At 39.5% G+C, this 6,861-nt stretch overlaps 1 pseudogene; it reads left to right on the top strand.

The window, feature by feature from the left end:
* The first annotated feature begins 5,044 nt into the window (after positions 1-5,044).
* LOC111187729 (heterogeneous nuclear ribonucleoprotein A3 pseudogene) lies at positions 5,045-6,184 on the top strand (annotated as a pseudogene).
* The last annotated feature ends 677 nt before the right edge of the window (positions 6,185-6,861 follow it).

The raw sequence follows: 6,861 nt of genomic DNA, 5'->3' as shown, positions 1-6,861 counted from the left end.
ACTCTCTGCTCCATACTGAACAACTCAACCCAGTCTGAGAGATCAAGAAGGACACCATGCCTACCTTCATGCCCCTGGAATATTATGTCTACCTCCTTCTGAATCCAAGATCTAAAGAATGGTAGGGAGAGAGGCAGGAAGTCCTGAATTCCTGGGAGAAGAAATTCAGTTCCTTTGGGGGTATGGGTCAGAAAGGTACTTCTTAGAAGAATAAAGTAGATATTAAGGTTAAGTTGCTTCTGCTACAAATGTTATTAGGCTATAAGAGCAAGAAGTCAAGGATTTTTCAAATCTCAAGGAAGATTTTTCACAGCCCAATGCAATTGTCACTATGACACAACACACTTATTGGGCTTTCAACCAAGTCTATTATGATTTGTATTCATCATAATGCAATTCATTGCAATATGTGTAGAAAACATAGCTTGAAATATTGTTTCATCAATCTTTTTCCCTATTGTCCATCCCATAATTTGGGGCCTAAGCTATGTAACTATAGCTGTTTCTGATTAGCAAAATTAGCTTCCACTCCCCTTCGTGTTAACATGTAACCAGAAGTCTTAAAGATAAGACCGACTGCCCTCTTTGAGTAAAGAGCTTTCAACAGAAATCACAGTTAATTAGAAAAGTTTCCCTTGAGACATAAACCACAAAGGGGAAAAAACAGAAACAATAATGAAGAATTATCAGAAATTTAATATTTTATCCTGAAAGGCAGCTTTAATAGCAATTGTATTTATACAGTTCATATTCATCTACTACAATTTTCTGTCAAGATACTCCACAAATGTAAATAAGATTACAATTTTAAAAAACAAAATAAAGATGGAGGCTTCATTCATTCTTTCAGTAATTTTTTGAGCACCAACAATTTTTCACACATCAACAATGTGTTAGGCATTGAAAATACAGAAGTGAACAAGACAGACACAATACCTACCCTCATGGAGTTCACAGACTGATAAGAAATCCAAAACTGTTTTAAAAGTACTCAGAGGATTAAGGAATCCTCAATTCTCTGGCAGTAGAAGACTATGCAGACAGACCCACGGTGTGCAAAAAGAACAAGGAATTTTAAATCAAAAGACCCAAGTTCTCGCCTCAATTCTGCCACCATCTCCATGAATATATTACTTAGAACTCTTTGTTAGAAATAATAGAAACCAGCTCATATCAGTTTAGGCAAAAACCAGACGTTTATTATAAACATATGTAGCATGAGTGATATCTCTTAACATGTAAATATTACCAGTTTCTCTCAAAACTTCAATTTCCTCCCTACACCTCCCAAGTTTCCAAGTTTTTGTGATGGGTAATAAAGATAAGGAGAGGAAAGAACAAGAGGGGGTGGGGGGAGTGAAAACAATGAGACATAAATCCACACATGTTGAAGTGTAAGTGGGAGTTTTTAATTTGTCATTGTGAGTCGTTTCAAAATAGGCCTGAGGAGCTAGGAATCAGGTTGAAAGTGGCTTTTTAAAAGATGTTCTTATGGGTTGTAAATTGTCCCCAAGAGACCCAAGATTGGGATTCCTTTAAATTATTTTTTGCTTGCTATTTCATGATTCTTGCAAACACATGATTCTTGCAAAGCCCGACTTCTACCAGAGTTATGTTCAATGAGTTCTTTACTTCATTTTCAAGCATTATTTTCCAATAAAAATGACAAGTGTCTTCTCTAGTCTATGCAACTTCTGCTCCAAACTGTATCACAGATGCAAGTCTGTCTCAGGGATCTGGGGCAGATAAAGAGCCTGAATCTGGACTCTAAAACACTTCTCCCACCTCCCCTGCCCCTTCTCCCTTCACCACTAGCCCTCCTCCTCCTGATTAGCTATTTACCATAGGCAGAAGACCAACACCCCAGAGCCCTGCTGGGCAAACAATTTGATTTTTGGTCACCCTTCCAACCTCTCTTACAAGGACTTCTGACTGACCCAGTTTGAGTCAGATACCCACTTCTGATCCAAATACTATGGGAAGGGTGCTCACCTCTGTGAGTCTTCCAATCTCTAGAACAAGTCATTGGTTTTGTTCCCTCTGTATTTTTATTTGCTTGGCTGTGAAATGAAGATAATTTTAATTATCTAGCCTTGGCACAGGATTACTGTGGTTTTTAATTGAATAAATACAGATAAAAGTGACCTAATAACTGTAAAGTTCTCTTTAAATGCACTTTTGTATTAAAATGCTTGAAAACAATGTGTTTATTATTTATGATCACAAGTAATACCATCCTGATGCCATTTCTGCACCTACTCTCAAGCAACCCTTTTGACTTAGAGCAAAAGTATCTGCTTCGGTGTTCAGGCAACAGGATCCCCACTCAGCAGCAGTGTTGGTTACCCTTTTGGGGCCACACCCCTCTCTGAGTCAGTGGTGGAAATTGAGGGAGGTTCCTCAGAGGGAGGAACCTCTTCCCACAAAAACACTCACACATTCCTAAATTCAACATTTTGTATATGATTTCAGCGTCTCCATAAACCCACTAAAGCCCTGTCTCCAGCTCAAGATGCAGGGAGCACCCTCAGAGGCTTAGTAACCTGCACCTCCTCTCCACTGGCAAGAAAGGGAAAAGTCACTTTCAATAGATTTCACTGTCACAATTGAATAAGAGCATTAAATCAGAGGCAGAGAGGAAAAAAAAAAAAAAACTACATCCTCTTAAAAGGTAACAAATTCCATTTTTATCTCTCCAAAGACCATTTCCTTTTCAATTTATCCAACAGTAAGCCTTCCCTCTTGTGTCATTATGGAACAGGAATTAATGTATTTCTGTCCTTTTTGTTTCCTTTAGTAGAAATTTTTTTTATTTAATTCATGAAGGTAACGCTATCCAGTATGATGATTCATATTATCAGGTTCTACTATAAGACAATAAAATTCTGAAAATAAATCTTATATAATATCTATAATCAGATATATATATGCAAAATGAGAGGTCAACATGTCCACTCAATATGCATTTAAATATGATTAATTTCTGGTCAATTTCTCCCTCAATATGTTTGGACAGTATTCTAATTAAACTAGAAACTTGATTATTTATTCTACTAATTGTTTGACCCACTAACAAGGTAAGTGGGTAAATCTAATGAGCATAAACATGCATCTAGATAATTTGGGCCAAATCCACTTTTTATAAATCTCCAGCTTGACGTACATGGAAATTGTCACATCTACCAACATAAAGCTGAAGATATTTCAATAGATAAGGACAAACTGTCAAGTCATATTTGCTGCTGATCATCATATGCCATCTAAGATACTAAATCATATGGACGTTTACCTAAATCATGTGGAACTCTAGCTAGCATCTAGAGTCTCCTAATTAATGTATCAACTGGGATGATTCTTGAAGTGAATTAACCTGGATAAGGCTTTGGAGCTCCTTAAGTGCCCTACTGCACTCCTTTGCTAAATTGTACCCACGTTTCATTCATTAAACCTGAATTAAAATCCTATTTATGTCATTCACCAGCTGCATGACCTTTAGCAAGTGACTTGGCTTCTCTGCACCTAAATTTTTGTAGCCATAGAGGGGGGATGACTTGAAGGGTTGTCGTGAGAATAAGAAAATGTGTGTACCTCACACAATGCCAAACACAGAGTAAGTACTAAATAAATGGTAAATTGCTAATGCTAGAAAATTTACAAAAATAATGGATGAATTTGCCAATTGTCCTTCCATGCTGTAGACATAACCCTGTACTCAAAAGACATGCACAGGTATACTCTACTCTTACAAAATATTTTTATTTGACATTTACATTTACATTTTCTTACCTTATCTTAACAATAGGCCTCTGACACAGAAGCTGATTTTACCATTCAAATGTACCTTTGATTTTTTTCTGTATATTTTAGTAATTTATTGCAGTTTTAAATATTTATCTTTCTGGATACCCCCTTCTGCCCGCACCACTACATAATCCAAATAGACCTAAAAATTCACATTGAAATTACCATGGTATGTGTCGCTTACCTGTCAACTTTTTAAATGAATACTAAATATTATTTATTATAATACTTAAGAAACTAAACGTAGTAGATATTTGCTGGTATTTTTAATTATTACTTTGTTCACCTGGCATCTGAACCCCTATATGACTTTTTGTGGGAGGCACCTCTCACTCTAGAGGTCTAAAAAAGCCAGAATGTTTCTTTCCCAGCTTCCCTGGCAGCTAGAAGGGTACATAAGTTAGGTCAATCAGTTACTCCATCACAGATTTTGAAGAAGGCACTTATGACACAAAGAAGGAGGGGATGGTGGCAGAGAATCTATTTGGCAATAGCATTCAGCCTCCAGGAGTGGTGTGGGCAGAAGGGGCATCTGGAGTTCATCAGCAATGGCTATGGTGTCCCTGACAGACCGATTCCATGACATGACTGTATCTGTGGTCCTGTGTCCTGCCTGCCTCTTTCTACCTACTGTCCAAGCCTGACTTCCCAGCCATCCACAATTCAGTTAGGCACTGATTGCCTTCGGGCATTTCCTTTTCTGCTTGAACCAGCCAGAGTCGGTTTCTATAGCTTGGACACAAGAACCCTGACTGATACACGAAATCTAAATCCAGAAACAAAAACTTTTATAACAGGTATCTTGAATAACTGTGGAATTTTTCCAAAGAATAGATCAGAGTATCTAATTCCTACCCAGTGAATTGTTCGATTTAAAAACAAGCAAACAAAACCTCTATTGACCTCATGCCTATCTCCAACCCACAACCCATTTCTTTGCTTTGATTCTGTATTAATTAGGAATAGATTTGGTTAATGTAAGAGGGGAAGACATGCAAGTGTTTCTTCTCTCACACTAAAGATGTGCAAAAACAGGCAATCCATTGAGTCATCAGAGATCAGACTCCTTCTACCATTTTTTCCACTGCATTGGATTTGGATGTTGTGCTCTAAATTACCTCATGGCTCAGGATGGCTGCTCTTGAGGTAAAGTCATCACACCCCACATTCCAGGCAGCAGGAAAAACGTGAAAGTGGTGTTCCTCCCAGCTGAATTGCTTCCTTTTAAAAAGCTTGCCTAGGCGAGTCCGGTCTCAAAATGGAGGTAAAATCACCACCCAGTCGCCCCCAGCCCGACTCTGGCCATCGCCGCTGCCGCAGGGGGAGGAGGTCCATGATCCAGAGGAACCAGAACAGTTGAGAAAACTGTTTATTGGTGGTCTGAACTTTGAAACTACAGATGATAGCTTAAGAGAACATTTTGAGAAATGGGGCACACTTACAGGTTGTGTGGTGATGAGAGACCCCCCCCAAACAAAATGTTCCAGGGGCTTTGGTTTTGTGACTTACTGTTGTGTTGAAGAGGTGGATGCAGCAATGTGTGCTCGACCACACAAGGTTGATGGGCGTGTAGTGGAACCAAAGAGAGCTGTTTCTAGAGAGGATTCTGTAAAGCCTGGTGCCCATCTAACAGTGAAGAAAATTTTTGTTGGTGGTATTAAAGAAGATACAGAAGAATATAATATGAGAGACTACTTTGAAAAGTATGGCAAGATTGAAACCATAGAAGTTATGGAATACAGGCAGAGTGGAAAAAAGAGAGTGACTTTTGATGATCGTGATACAGTTGATAAGACTGTTGTTCAGAAATACCACACTCTTAATGGGCATAATTGTGAAGTGAAAAAGGCCCTTTCTAAACAAGAAAGGCAGTCTGCTGGATCACAAAGAGGTCGTGGAGGTGGATCCGGCAGCTTTGTGGGTCATGGAGGAAACTTTGGAGGCAGTGGAGGTAACTGGCCGTGATGGAAACTTTGGTGGAAGAGGAGGCTATGGTAGTAGAGGTGGTGGCAGCAGAGGTAGTCATGGAGGAGGTGATGGCGGATATGATGGATTTGGAGGCGACGGTTGTAGCTATGGCAGTGGTCCTGGTTACAGTAGTAGAGGAGGCTATGGTGGTGGTGGGCCAGGATATGGAAACCAAGGTGGTGGATATGGTGGCGGTGGTGGAGGATATGATGGTTACAATGAAGGAGGAAATTTTGAAGGTAACTATGGTGGTGGTGGGAGCTATAATGATTTTGGAAATTATAGTGGACAACAGCAGTCAAATTATGGACCCATGAAGGGGGGCAGTTTTGGTGGAAGAAGCTTGGGAAGTCCCTATGGTGATGGCTATGGATCTGGTGGTGAAAGTGGTGGATAGGGTAGCAGAAGGTTCTAAAAACTCCAAAGAAAAGGGCTACAGTTCTTAGCAGGAGAGAGAGCAAGGAGTTGTCAGGAAAGCTGCAGGTTACTTTGAGACAGTCGTCCCAAATGCATTAGAGGAACTGCAAAACTCTGCCACAGAAGGAATGATGATCCTTAGTCGGAAAAGTTACTGCAGCTTAAACAGGAAACCCTTCGTGTTCAGGACAACTGTTCATGGCCACAGTTTGCAAAAAGTGCAGCTGTTGATGAATGCAATGTAGTGTCAATTAGATGCACATTTCTGAGCTCTTTTATCTGTTGTAGCTTTGACTTTTTCTTTCTCTTTTCATTAGATCAGGTATATTGCCCTGTAAATTGTGGTAGCAGTACCGGGAATAAAAAATTAAGGAATTTTAATCTTTTCAAAAAAAAAAAAAAAAGAAGACTTGCCTAGAAATACTATGTCAAGAACCTAGTCCTAGGACCACATTTCAGTCTTCAACTACAAGGGAGGCTGGAAAATGAAGCCTTTGTTCCAGGCAGCAAAGACAAGGTAAAGAGGCTTTGCTTCTAAAGTAAAACGGGAAGATAGGTGTGAAGAAGGCAAGTAGTATCTCTGCCACACCTCCACAGCAAAATTTGTCCCCCCAAATAAAAGTAGTTTATATTCATGCTCCTCTCACTGTCCTCCCATCAGTATTCTCCCACCTC

Source organism: Delphinapterus leucas, chromosome 5 (genome assembly GCF_059928025.1).
Source record: "Delphinapterus leucas isolate spDelLeu-1000000601 "Yukka" chromosome 5, BTC_Dleu_Yukka2, whole genome shotgun sequence".
NCBI classification, from domain to species: domain Eukaryota; kingdom Metazoa; phylum Chordata; class Mammalia; order Artiodactyla; family Monodontidae; genus Delphinapterus; species Delphinapterus leucas.
This window is presented reverse-complemented; position numbering and strand designations above follow the sequence as displayed.